Below are 14,236 nucleotides of genomic sequence, written 5' to 3' on the forward strand. Positions count from 1 at the left end.
ATACTCCTTCTGGTACCTCCCCCACAACGGGTAACATTTTTGAATAACCATAAAACTCATTAAATGCGAAAGAAAAATATGATTTTTTTTTAAATTTTACTTGTCCAAATATTTTTATTAAAACAATATAATGAGCTGTCACTTGAATAATTTTAACAGCTGTCGGACGAGTGGCTTGGAAATGACATCAGTCTGAAGTTGGTGGCAGTTTTTTCATCTCACCCTGTATATATTCTTTACCAGCATAAAATTCTATGTCGATTTAGCGATGTCCGTCCTTCTGTGGGAATCACTCTAGTTTCCGAACGAAATGAAGTAGATTGATAAAATTTTACTCAAATGTATATTATGTCTGCAGGACTTTTGATATTGAAAATGGTCTATAGCCCCCATATAATGGTACCTCCCTATTGTAGGTATTTTGATGGTTTTAGCGACATTGTTCAATGAATTTGTTTCAAATTTGGTAGTTGAAGTAATGGATATTGCAGCCTATAACATAAAATTATCTGTGCAGATCCACGTCTTCGTGTAGCCCTCGTATCCCTATATTCGGTATTTTCATGATTTTAGCGACATTATTCAACGGAATTGTTTCAAATTTGGTGTTTAAAGTTCGTAATGGACACTATAGCCTGTGACAGAAAATTGTCTGTGCAGGTCCACGTTTTGGTATAGCCCCTATGGTAACTCCCTATATTCGGTATTTTGATGATTAGCTACATTATTCACCGATTTTTTTTAATTTTCACATTTGAATATTGTAAAGGCTTGTGACAAAAGTTGCCTATGCAGGTCCACGTCGTCATCGTATGCATACGGCTACATTCGGTATTTTTATACCCTACACCACAAGGTGGTCAGGGTATTATGTCTTTGTGCATTTGTTTGTAACAGGCAAAAAAAACGAGATAGACCCATAGTTCCTTTTGATGATCTGCATAGAATCACATTCTGAGTCGATTTATGCATGTCCGTCCGTCCGTCTGTCCATGTATTTTTGTAAACAAAGTACAGTTCGCATTTATTGCCCTATACAGATGAAATTTTGCACAAATCATTTGTTTGGCCCAAGGACGAACCCTATTGAAATTGGAGATAATCGGTCAAAATTTAGATATAGCTCCCATATATATCTTCGTCCGATTTTCCTTTTATTGTGCACCAAACGCGTAATATCAGTCCGAATAGTATGGAGTTTTGCACGTACGATCAGATTGGACCTGAAAATAAGTATGCCAAATTTGATCGAAATCGGTTCAGATATAGCTATAGCTCCCATATATGTTGTTCATCCGATTTGTTATTTTTGTCCTCCGCAGCCGTAATATGCACCCTGTAACAAGAATATTTGGGGAAATATATCAAATACATCTCAGAAATACAAATGCTAAATTTTATCGAGATCGGTTCAGATTTGGATATAGCTCCTATATATAACTTCGTCCGATTTACCTTGGATTGTGCACCAAACGTTTAATATTTGCCCAAATTGGATGAATTTTGTCACTTACGACCGAATTGAGTCTAGAAGCTAGTATGTCAAATTTGGTGAAGATCGGTTCAGATATAGCTATAGTTCCCATATATACTGTTCATCCGATTTGTCATATTTGTTACCCACAGCCGTAATATGCACTCCGTAACAACGATATATATCAAATACAGCTAAGAAATGTCTTTGCCAAATTTTATCGAGATCTGGATATAGCTCCCATATATATCTTTATCCGATTTCAAATTAATTGTGCACCAAATGGGCAATACAAGTCCGAATTTAAAATATACAAATGCTTCGGCATATTTAGTCCTTTGAACTTTGAATTATAATTTAATCATAGCGTGTATGATTGAATTCTCCCATAAAAACTTTTAATTGTTATGCGCAGCTCTACTAAATTAGCAAAGTGGTGTAGGGTATCATAAAGCCGACCCCGACTGACTTTAAGACTTTCTTTACTGGTTAAAGAATGGAATTTTAAGCGGATTTTATTTATTTCTTTCTTTTTTTTTAAATTTCCTAAATTCGTTCCAAATTCAATGTTCGGCCTGGCCGAATTTACAGCTTTTTTGCTTGTTTTAACTTCTTTATTAAAGAGCTAAGCACCATAATAATAATTGAAGTACTCTGGAAAATAAAAGTATAAGTTTAAATTTCAAATCAAAATTGGTTGCCATAAAAGGTCATGTTGTAAATTTTTGAGTCACCACATCACTTTCCGTTTGTGGTCACTATGTGTCACCCTGCAATAAAAAATATCACATGTTTTAAATTTAACTCAAAATAATATTTGACCACTACTGTGTTATCAACAAACACAAATGCAAGACATGCGCAAAGAGGGAGCTTTATTTGCTCTCTTTTTATCACATAGTTGCTCTTTAGCTCTCCGCTTGTCCCAAAGAGAGGAGAGACAGGGAGAGAGTGTCACAATTATTGAGTGAAATTGCTAGCCTATATTTGAACCGTGTTTTTTATGGCCGAAGGACATTTACTTCGTATACCTATCTGATGAGTATGAGTTGAATAAAGGAAATCGAACGCAATCAAACACGCGGACCAAACCTAAAGCCCTATCATATGGTTGTGGTAGGATTCGACTACATAACACAATGAAAGGTGAAATTCTTAAGTCAGTACAAATTGTGTCGTTAAAGCGAAAGGACGGTCGGTCGCTACATAAGCTTTTGCGAACAAGCTCACTAACGCATGGTTAATAATAAAACAAAAAACAAACAAATAATGGAATGACCAATAATGAATAGAAAGTAAATAAAAGAAATACAATAACATCTTAAAAAAAGAGAAATAAAATATAAAAATAATTGAAGAAAATTATACCTATTTTCGAGATATATCAAGCTAAAAAGTGTTGTTTGGCCTTTAAACCTCACAAACTTCGTGTGCTACTTCGTAATAGTTTCGTTGTGCGTTACGTGACATATCCTTAAATTTCGGTCGTTCGTGCATCAAACAGCTATCACTTGTCGGCGGGCGTGTAGTTTTCAAATGTGTGATGTTGCAACCAACAAACGGTTGTAGCCACTTCCTAGCTTCCTAGTGAGGGCTTGCATTGTCATAAGAAAACGAGAAAAAATCATACATAGATACATATATATAAATATTAATTCATCATACATATGTTTATGTATGTTTACTTCGGTCTGTAGATGAAAGTAAGTTGAAGTAATTTACCACAATGAAAGCAGTGAGGGGTCTGATAAAATATTAGATAAAAAGCATATTCTGAAGATTGTGATTAATATTTTGTTATTTCAAAACATAAAGTGTTGGCCAAAAAGTCATTACCATTATTAATGGAAGTGTGCGGTTATGATGTAGGTCAGTTTACTAAGGATTGTAATTTGTTTTTCTGTTCTTGTTTATGTTGGATTAAAGCCTTTGTGGCATACTTTGTGGATTGAAACGCTGTCGGTGCTGCCAGAAATAATATGAAATTTGCGAGAAAAAAAGTACGTAACCAAACCAGCAGTATTTGGTTTTTGTTTTGTAACCATTTTCCTTTTGTAACATTTTGTGCTTGTGCTTATCTTCGCTGAGTTGTTGAAAACTTTTGACAGAACTTTTGACAAACCAAACTACAAGCGATCAAAATCATACACAAAATCCAGTTACATATCGCTCGCGCCTATGTCGGATGAAAGAACAAGGATAACGGACAACTGATGTATGTTGGTTGGTTTGTTTGTTTTCAAATTTAGAAACCGATGACACATCTGACTAACTATTGGCAAGTTGGTCCAATGCGTTTACTTGTCTATTGCATACAATAACGCAATGATGGATGGATTTGTGGATGAATGGGCTCCGGTCTACCATTCGACCAGTCTCCACTATGCGGGTGCACGTGTTCTCATCTTCTCGCATTTGAGGCAAACAATCTGTCATACAACGTTGAATGACCATTGAATTCGTGCAGTCAATTCAAGTAGAGGATTCTGAAAATAGAGTACGCATGAATTATTGGATCAAAAACAAAAAACAATAGGAAATAGAATGATGGACACATTGATTACAATGGATGTGTAGAGAGGCGTCAACTACATATGTATGTGTGGACATAGTATATGGAAACTGAAGAATGGACATGTTATGTACTGAAAAACGTTGTTACAAAACAAAGCTGGATTTTCTTGGTAGAAAATCTGTCTTTACGTTACTATAACCAGACAGATTTACAGTATTAATAGAAATCTTTTAAGATGTGAATGTTTATATACTTGGTCTGTGTAGAAAGTTTTATTAATTATACCCTATACCCTGACTGGAAATTAATTTGTTACACCTCGAATTTAAGATCCATTTATTAGGGTCGGATTAAAACCTAAAATTTTTGGGGATGAGGGCAAAATATTTAGATGATGTAAGAAAAACAAGTAAAAAGGCATTTAAATTCGTCCGGGTCGAACTTTTTATACCCTCCACCACTAAATTTTTCAAAGTAAAATGATAATTTATCCAAAGTAGAATCCCAAATGTCAAGTTTCAGCCGATTTGGTTGGAAATTGTGGTACTGTTTTTTGTGGGCTATACCAATTAGTGGAACTGAATCGAACATTTTTTGCTAGAAGACAACCGACCTACCGATAGATCCAATATTATCTAATTAGGTTGCAAATAGTGGTAGAAAACCTCAAAAACCCCGAAAATCGGGAGGTACCGTTATATGGAATCTATACCAATTAAGGGATGTAAATCGAACATATTTTTTCATGGTTGGAAATTGTGGCAGAACACTTCAAAATACCTAAAATCAGGTGGTACTGTTATATGGGGGCTACACCAATTGGTGAAACTGAATCGAACATTATTTGAAAGGACAGAGCAGACCTACCTGGACTCCCAATTGTCAAGTTTCAGGTAATTTGGTTGCAAATTGTGGCAGAACAACATACCAACCCCAAATGCCAAGTTTTTACTGATTTGGAAATCTGAAGAATAAAGATCAGTGATGGGGTGTAGGATAGGTGCACTTTAGATTATTTTGAAAATCGGAATTAAAGTGTACTAAAATTACTAAAAATCACTATATTTGGTACCATTTGGTATTATGTGAACGGATAGAGCTGACATGTAGAAAATCGGTATAATGGGAAGCAATGGTAGATATAAGGGTTGATATAATATACCAAATGGTACAATTTGGATTTGGAGGAAGGGATGGAGTTGGAAAATGAGAAATGTTGATATTGAGGTCAATATTATTGAGATTTGAAGGTAGGTTTCGAATTATGTACTAAAAATTCGAATAGTATTAAATAATACTAAATTTGGTATGTATGTATATATACATTGTTGGGTCCTTAATTATTATTTCGATGCGTTACAAAAAGAATGACAAACTTAATAAACCCACCACTAAGTATGTGTAGAGTATAAACAAGAAAAAAAGGAAATTTTCAAAAAAAAATATCCATTAAAAATTCTGTTATAATATTAAAAACGTTGAATATCGGAAGGTGCCGATATATGGTGGATACACGATATTATGGATCTATATAGACAAATCTATTTCTGGGGGTGAAGTACCCACGTTGAAAACTGGGGCTAAAGTTATCAAAATATCGAATATCGGGGGGTACCGTTATATGGGAGCTATGCGATATCGTGGACCTATATAGACAATTCTTTTTCAAGGGGTAAAGTACTCACAAGTAACTCCTTTCGTGGAATTTCAGATAATTCCATCGAAAAATGTGGCTAAAATCAACAAAATATCGAATATCGGGGGGTACCGTTATATTGGGGCATGCGATATCGCGGACGTATATAGACAATTCTCTTTTAGGGGATAAAAACTCACACAGAACTCCTTTTGCAGAATTTTAGACAATTCCATTGAAAAATGTGGCTAAAACCATCAAAATACCGAATATCAGGGGGTAACGTTATATGGGGGCTATACGATATTGTGGACCTATATAGATGATTCTCTTCCAGGGGATATAGTACTCACAAAGAACTCTTTTTATAGAATTTCAGTCAATTCCATTATAAAATGTGACTAAAATCGGCAAAATACCGAATATCGTTATATGGGGGCTATACGATATCATGGACCGATATAGTCCATCTTCGAACTTGACCTGTCTGCAGATAAGAGACAGACCTGTGCAAAATTTTTGCTTCCTCTCTTAATTCGTTTTGACTGTAGCGTGATTACAACAGGCGGACAGACGGACGGACAGACAGGGCTAAATCGTCTTAGAATTTTACGCTGATCAAGAATATATATACTTTGTTGGATCTAAAATTATTATTTTGATGAGTTACAAACGGAATGACGAACTTAATATACCCTCCATACTATGTACCACGTATAGAAATTAAAATAAAATAATGTAGTTTGAAATTTGTGTGAGATTAAAATTATACCCTGCACCACATAGTAGTAAGGGTATTATGTCTTTGTGCATTTGTTTGTAACATGGAGAAGGAAGCGAGATAGAACCATAGTTACTTTTGAGGATTTTCATAGAATCACTTTCGGAGTCGATTTATGCATGTCAGTCCGTCTGTCCGACCGTCTGTCCATGTATTTTTGTGAACAAAATGCAGGTCGCATTTATTATACAATTGAGATTAAATTTTCCAAACAATATTTGTTTGGCCTAAGGACGAACCCTATTGAAATTGGTGAGAATCGATTTAAATTTAGATATAGCTCCCATATATATCTTCAACCGATTTCGGATTAATTGTGCACCAAATCGATCCAAATGAGCTGAATTTTAGCACATCCGACCGAATTCTAGAAGCCAGTACATAAAATTTGGTGAAAACAGGATCAGGTATAGCTCCACTACACAAGAAATATCTTCGGTATCAGATATCGAATAAAGGACTGAATTTCAGCAATTCCGACAGAATTCATCCTAGAAACAAATGCTTAAAAGTTGGTGAAAATCGGTTCAGATACAGCTATAGCTCCCATATATATGATTCAACCGATTCGGGGTTTTAAGTCCTTCACATGCGTTATATGCACTTCACAACAATGATATTTGATTCCGGACATCAGGTACAGCTCGAAAATAATTCTGCCAAATTTAATCGAGATCGGCTCAGATTTTTATATACCTTCGATATACATATTCATCCCATCTTACGGTTATTGTCCACCACATATGTAATATCAGCCCAAATTGGATAGATTTTTTGATATTCAATCGATTATTTCCATTCGGTGAAATTCGGTCCGGTATGTCCATTGCTCCAATAAATATTTTTTAATATCGTTATACCCTATAACACTATGTGTTGGGGTTATTATAAGTTTGATTGGGCCAAAAATATGTAACACCATGAAATATTGATTTCCCACATAGGAAAGTATATATGGATCTTCCTATCTCGCCAAGCTGAGTCGATCTAGCCATGTATGTCCGTCCTTCCGTCTGTCCATGTTAATTTTTAATCACTCTACAGGTCGAAATTATGGCCCGATCTTCACGATAATTTAAAATGGAGGTGGGTCTAGGGCCAGAATAGAAGCCTATTTCTTTTGGAGATGATCGCATAATATTTATGGGTTGAAATGGACCAAAAACTGAAAATTTTCCTGATTTTTCAGTTGTTCTACAGGTCGCAATTATAGACCAATCGACACGGAAGTTAGCTTGGGGCTAGAGCTTGGAACTGGGCAGAACCCTTCCAATTTTGATGGTCATCGGGTAATATTTAGTGGGTGAAATAGACCATAACATTTGTGTTAAATAAAAGTAAAATTTTCCATCAAACCGCTAATATTTTTAATCCCGGCAAAATTACAAATAGACGAAAAAAATAAAATCTAAAAAAATTGCATAAAAATATTCCAATATTTTTTTCATATATGATGGATGGAATGAAAAAGTATTTTCGAAGTATATGCATTTTCGATACATGGGAGAGAAATTGTTACCAATCTTTCTGAATTTGGAACCAATTTATAAAATTTGAACCTCCTAAAAACCGTTGAATATCACCTCTGTGTTAACAGCTCTCACACAGCAAAAGTTTAGTTCCTTCCTCTTACTCCACGCTAAATCTTTATCTTCCTAAAAACCAATTCCAACTTAAAATCTCGACAAAAGTCCAAAAATTTAAAGAGATGACATTGAGATTTAAGAGTCACTTTTTATAATTTGAACAACATTCATGACGGACTTTTAACAAGTGGCGAATATCTTTTTGAAATGTTTGAATATCCCAATACAAGAGACGTTCTCCATACATACACAAACACGTCCATGTATCAGAGAACTCGCATAACATTGAATATGAATGGCTGTGTTATTTGCCAAACACATACATATGCAAACACACACACACATATATGCATGTACATATGTGTGGGGTAGTCAAGCTATTCGCATTGGTATGCGACCATTCGGTCTTTAATAGCATTCGTCCATGGCAAATAACTGTATGAGATGTTTTCATCTCAATGTATTGGGAACAAATTGTCTGTTCAATTCAATGTTTGAACGATTGTTGGGAGAGATTTCCGTACATATTCCTACCTTTAACTACATTTCATCAAGATGAAAGAACGACGTTATGGACGACATGATCGCATCTTACATCTCTGTGCCAGTTAAGCGCAATACAATTCATTTTTCAAACTTTAAATTCAATGGGAGCCAAAGGGAGCGAAGCTGCCATAAAGAGGATAAAGCTCAGGTCCCATAGCTGATCACTGCTTGAAGTAGAGGCCCGAGGTTTCAAGATTCTGGAGCTATTAACAAGTTCTTTTATGTATATATTTAGGTCTTTGGATGATTAAAACACCAGGATATCAACAAGGCTTAGTTAAAATATTTAAATGACCGAACTGTAAACCGTAATTCCTGATGAACAGAGATTTCCATAACGCCCTTTGGACTTAGGCGACTCATTTTGATGTTATACCAAATCCTACCTTTGGATTAATTCAGAGGTGTTAACAATTCACATCATGCATTAGAAGCTGAATATCCCAATACATCTGTTGACCCGCTTATCGACTGTTCAATAACAATGTTGCACCGCTTTGAATCTTTTGGCATTATTCGCATACTTAAAGTAGGTATTTGACAAATCCATACACCAAAAGTTACTCTCAATTCCTACATGTTACTGATAGCCCAATAACAATGTTTTAACATTTCCTACCTTTTACTTTCTACTCCCTTCTACTACTCCACTACTACTTCTACTCCATTCTACACTTTTCATAAATAACAATATTGTACCTTTTAGTATTGGTATTTGTTGGTCATAATGGGTTCTAGCTCCGGTGGCGAAACATTGCATGTATAGGTCCACGATTTGGTATATATAGCCTCCCGATATTCGGTATTTTGATGGTTTTGTCACATTTTTCACGGATTTGTCTAAAAATAGGTATTTGTAGGTCATAATGGGTTCTAGCTCCGTTGGCGAAACATTTTATGTATAGATTCACGTTTTTGTATAGCCCCATATAGAGGTACCTCCCGATATTCGACATTTTGATGATTTTTGCCACATTTTCCCATGAATATGTCTACAAATTGGTATTTGTGGGTCATAATGGGTTCTAATGTTTCCTTTACCCTAAGGTGGAGGGTATTAAAGGTTCGACCCGACTGAGCCTAATGTTTTTTTACTTGTTTTTTAAATGTTATTGAATGAAAGCAAAAAATGTCGGAAATAGCATCACATTTTAGAATAAGTTCAGATTTGTTCGAATTGGTCACCTTTGGCACGACTTATGGCCTTCAAACGGCCAATGAAACCATCACACGCTGCCCGAATGTTGCTCTGCGGTATTTTGGTCCATTCCCGGCGAAGCGCTTGTTAGAGGTGATCGACAATTTGGTATTTTTTAGTGACAACCTTGCTTTCCAAAATACTCCAACGGATTGGTATCCAGAGAGTTTTTGGTGGGCATCGTGCGCTGGAAATGAAGCGAGGAACCTCATTTTGTAACCATTTTTGGGTGGCGCGTGCTGAGTGCGATATTGCTGAAACCTGTTGGAATGTCCAAGGTCTGCGGCCAAAATGTTTCCGTGCCCAAGGCTTTAGTACACCCCCCAGAATATTTTCGCGATAATATTCGGCATTTATTCTGATGCCACGACCGTCGGCTGTTATGGCGTCCCACACCATCACCATGGCCGGCGCTTGAGTTCTGGTGGCCAACCGAAGGTGCACATTTTCAACTGACCTCTTTGGCAAGAAAACACTATCATTTTGTTTGTTTACAAACTGCTGGACAACGAATGTTTTCTCATCGGAGAAAACCAAATTCGGCAGTTCACCACTTTCGGCCAAGCGATGCAACTCTTTAGCTCTTGTGAGTGTATTTTGTTTCTGTTGCGGTGTAAGTTCTTGAACCTTTTGGAAATTCAATGGCTTTACCCCGAGCTCATTTTTCAATATTTTCCAACTGAAATATTGCGATAGCCTCAGCTTACGAGACATTTTTCGGCCACTGCGACGCGGGTTTCGATCGATTTCTGCTGATGTTGCTGTTTTCTTCTGTCCACTTCCTTGACGTCGGGCTACGCTGCCAGTATCAGGGTAATGAGCGATTGTACGAGACACAAAAGATGTATTCACATGTCAATGCTGGAGTGCTCTAACGTTAGCCTCTTGTGGTTTTCCAGCCAAATATAAAGAATCACACTATCCGCTTGAGTTCCATCACGAATAACTTTTTTTTATGGAAAATTCTCTCCAAAATGCTTTTGTTCCAGCTGTCACTGGAATAATTTTAACAGCTGTCGGACGAGTGGCTTAGAAATGACAGCAGTCTGGACCTACATACAGTCCCTGTATGTAGGTCGAATGGGAAATGTTCTATATTGACCCATTCTTTCGGAACCTGCTCCTTGGAGGGTCAACAATTTGAATAATCATAACATAAGGCAAAATATATTGAATTAATCGAACATTGGCTGAGGGTATACAGATGTCGTCTTATTTAACGTTTTGTATCAAGAGTGGCCAACATGTGAAGTTTGAAGCCCTAAAGGGGTAGAATTGTAGCCAAAAACACAAGTTTGTACGAATTTTCAAAAACCCCGCCTTGTGGCCAACTTACCCACCAACTGTTGCTGACTTTTAAGATTCTAGCCCTTGCCATTTCTCTTGGGCATTTATGAGACAGCAAACAATACTGCAGCTGACCTCCCCAATCACTTTTTAAATACAACCTGATTTAGTCGGATCAAAAATAAATACCTTCCCTGGAATCCTTGGAAAATACGTATTGATGTATCAAACGAAACGATAACGTAAATATACCCTCGCTTCTTTTAAAGGGGTGCATAAAACCAGGCAAATGACAAAACACTAGTTGGCATACATCGACGGCGTACATATGAAATGCCGAATGTACGACAAAAAGAAAATGGTAATGGCTGGAACATTGGTGCGTATTCCGATTATACACATGGCGCACAGTTAAACATACAAGCGTTGACACACAAACAGCCTGACGCACATCCATAACTTTTTCCCGCAATGCATTCAGCAAAGGTACGAATGCGATACCATACACATATGCAAATATGTATGTATATGAAAAAATTGCACACATTTCGAGTTTTCCCATCGATTCAGAAGGAATTTGTAGTGTTATTTTGTTTCGTTTTTTTTTCTTAATGCACTTGGGGATGGATGTACAGGAACTTTTCATTTCTTTTTGTTAATATTGTGAGTTATGTTCGAAATTTTTATTTATTTTTTACACTCGATTTTTTGTGTTTGCCGTTGCAACGTAACGTCCGTTGCAATGAATGTTGTCTTATTTTGGATTTTTGCATTAATAAATGTGCCCCGATGGAAATCAGCGTGTTCACGTTACAGTTTAATTGGAACTGGAATGGTAAAGCGCATTTACATTCGCTAGATTTTTTTATACAAAGTACATTACATATTTGTTGAAATAAAAAAAAAATATATATATATAAAATGATATGATTGCAAAAGAAAAAAATAAAAAATAAATAAATAACAAAACATCAACGCGTTTTAAATCCATGTTCACATGTCAAGTTCGTTGAATTTTTCCGCTCCAAAAAAAGTTACTATTCATCCTTTTCCAACCTAACTCTGTGTGCTCGTGAACTATAGCCCCGTGTTGTTTGCTGTTCCAGAAAAGTTTTCAACAAATTGACTTTTAAGGTAAGTGCAATTATTTCGCTGAATTATTCATTATATAGTTTGTTTAAAATAGTAACAAAATTTAAATTTTGAAATACGCATATAATAATAAATAGTTTTGGAGATATATATGTGAATTGACGACATCTGAGATTTAAGTTGAACCAATTTATCCTTGTCAAGGTAAAATTAAATAATGAAAAGAGTAGAATACCACAAAAAATACTAATCGGTTTTAATTAAAATAAACAAGTAAAAAATCGGTCGGGTCGAACTTTGAATTTGGAAATTTTCAAAAAAATAAAATCCATTAAGAATTCTGTTAAAATTTTAAAAATATCAAATGTAGCCGTCATATTAAGGTCTAAACGACGACGTGGACCTGCATAGGCAATTTTTGTCATAAGCCATTAAAGATATTCAAATTCTACACTTGAAAAAAAATTTCGGTGAATAATATAGCTAAAATCATGAATATAAAGAGGTATTATTATATGGGGGCTATACCAAAATGTGGAGCTCACAGACAATTTTCAGCCTTATGCTGCAATATCCATTACGAACTTCAAATACCAAATTTGAAACAATTCCGATGAATAATGTCGCTAATATTAGCAAAATACCAAATATCGGGAGGTACCGTTATATGGGGGCTATACGAAGACGTGGATCTGCATAGACAATTTCCTGTCATAGGCTGTAGTATTCATTACGAACTTCAAATACCAAATTTGAGACAATTCCGGTAAAAATGTCGCTAAAATCATCAAAATATTGAATATTTGGAGGTACCGTTTTATTTGGGCTATATGGAGACGTGGACCTGCACAGACAATCTCCTGTTATAGGCCGTAGTATCCATTACGAACTTCAACTACTAAATTTGAAACAATTCCTGTAAAAAAAGTCGCTAAAATCATCAAAATATCGAATATCGGAAGGTACCGTTTTATTTGGGCTATATGAAGACGTGGACATACACAGACAATTTTCTGTCTTAGGCTGTAGCATCCATTACGAACCTCAAAAATTAAATTTGAAACAATTCCGGTGCATAGTGTCACTAAAACCATCAAAATACCGAATATTGGGAGGTACCGTTATATGGGGGCTATACTAAGACGTGGACATACACAGACAATTTTCTGTCTCAGGCTGTAGCATCTATTACAAACTTCAAATACCAAATTTGAGACAATTCCAGTGAATAATGTCGCTAAAATCATCAAAATACCGAAAATATGGAGGCACCGTTATAAGGGGGCTATACCAAAACGTGAACATACATGGCCCATTTTCAATACCAAAAGTTCTGCAGACATAATAGGCATATGAGTAAAATTTTATCAATCTACTTAATTTCGTTCGGAAGCTAGAGTGATTCCACAGACGGACATACATACCAGAATGTCGCCCTGTGAACTTCGACAGGGTGCCTGTCTTAGACCATTTACATGACGAGACGAAGGTTCTTCCCTTACGTCAGAATAATCATATGCTTTCGTTGCAGTACCTGCTTGGTTGTTAACGTGGGAGTCATCCTAACCACCATATGGCGGACAGAACTCCCCCACCTAGACGTGTCAGGAAGACCTGCATGATCTAGAGAGAGAGGTCAGCTATATAAAAGAGAGTCCCTAGATCTTGAAGCCTATCAAGCGGGTCTGAATAGCATTCATACTGATGCAGTCGCAAAGGTAGTCAATAATTACAGTATGAATGCCATCCTCGGAGTCCACCCCCCATCCATTGCAGCTGAAGAACGTCGACTGCTACGTTCAGGATGGTGCAGTCGTCTCAATTCGTAGTGGAGCACGAATTGACGAAGATGGTCAGAACGCCTGCCCAGCGTGAGATACAGGTCCGCACAATACGCTGCATCTGTTTAATTGTCCAGCCAAGCCTACCCAACTCCGTCCAGAGGATCTCTGGCTACAGCCAATAAAGTAGCGGAATTTCTAAACCTGCACATTGAGGAAGAATCGGATTAATCAGAATATAATCAACTAAGCATTTTATCACTGCTACAACAACAACAGACGGACGGACATCGCTAAATCGACATATAATTTTATGCTGATCAATAATATATACTATGGT

The sequence above is a fragment of the Musca domestica genome, unplaced genomic scaffold (assembly GCF_030504385.1).
Source record: "Musca domestica strain aabys unplaced genomic scaffold, Musca_domestica.polishedcontigs.V.1.1 9, whole genome shotgun sequence".
NCBI lineage: Eukaryota > Metazoa > Arthropoda > Insecta > Diptera > Muscidae > Musca > Musca domestica.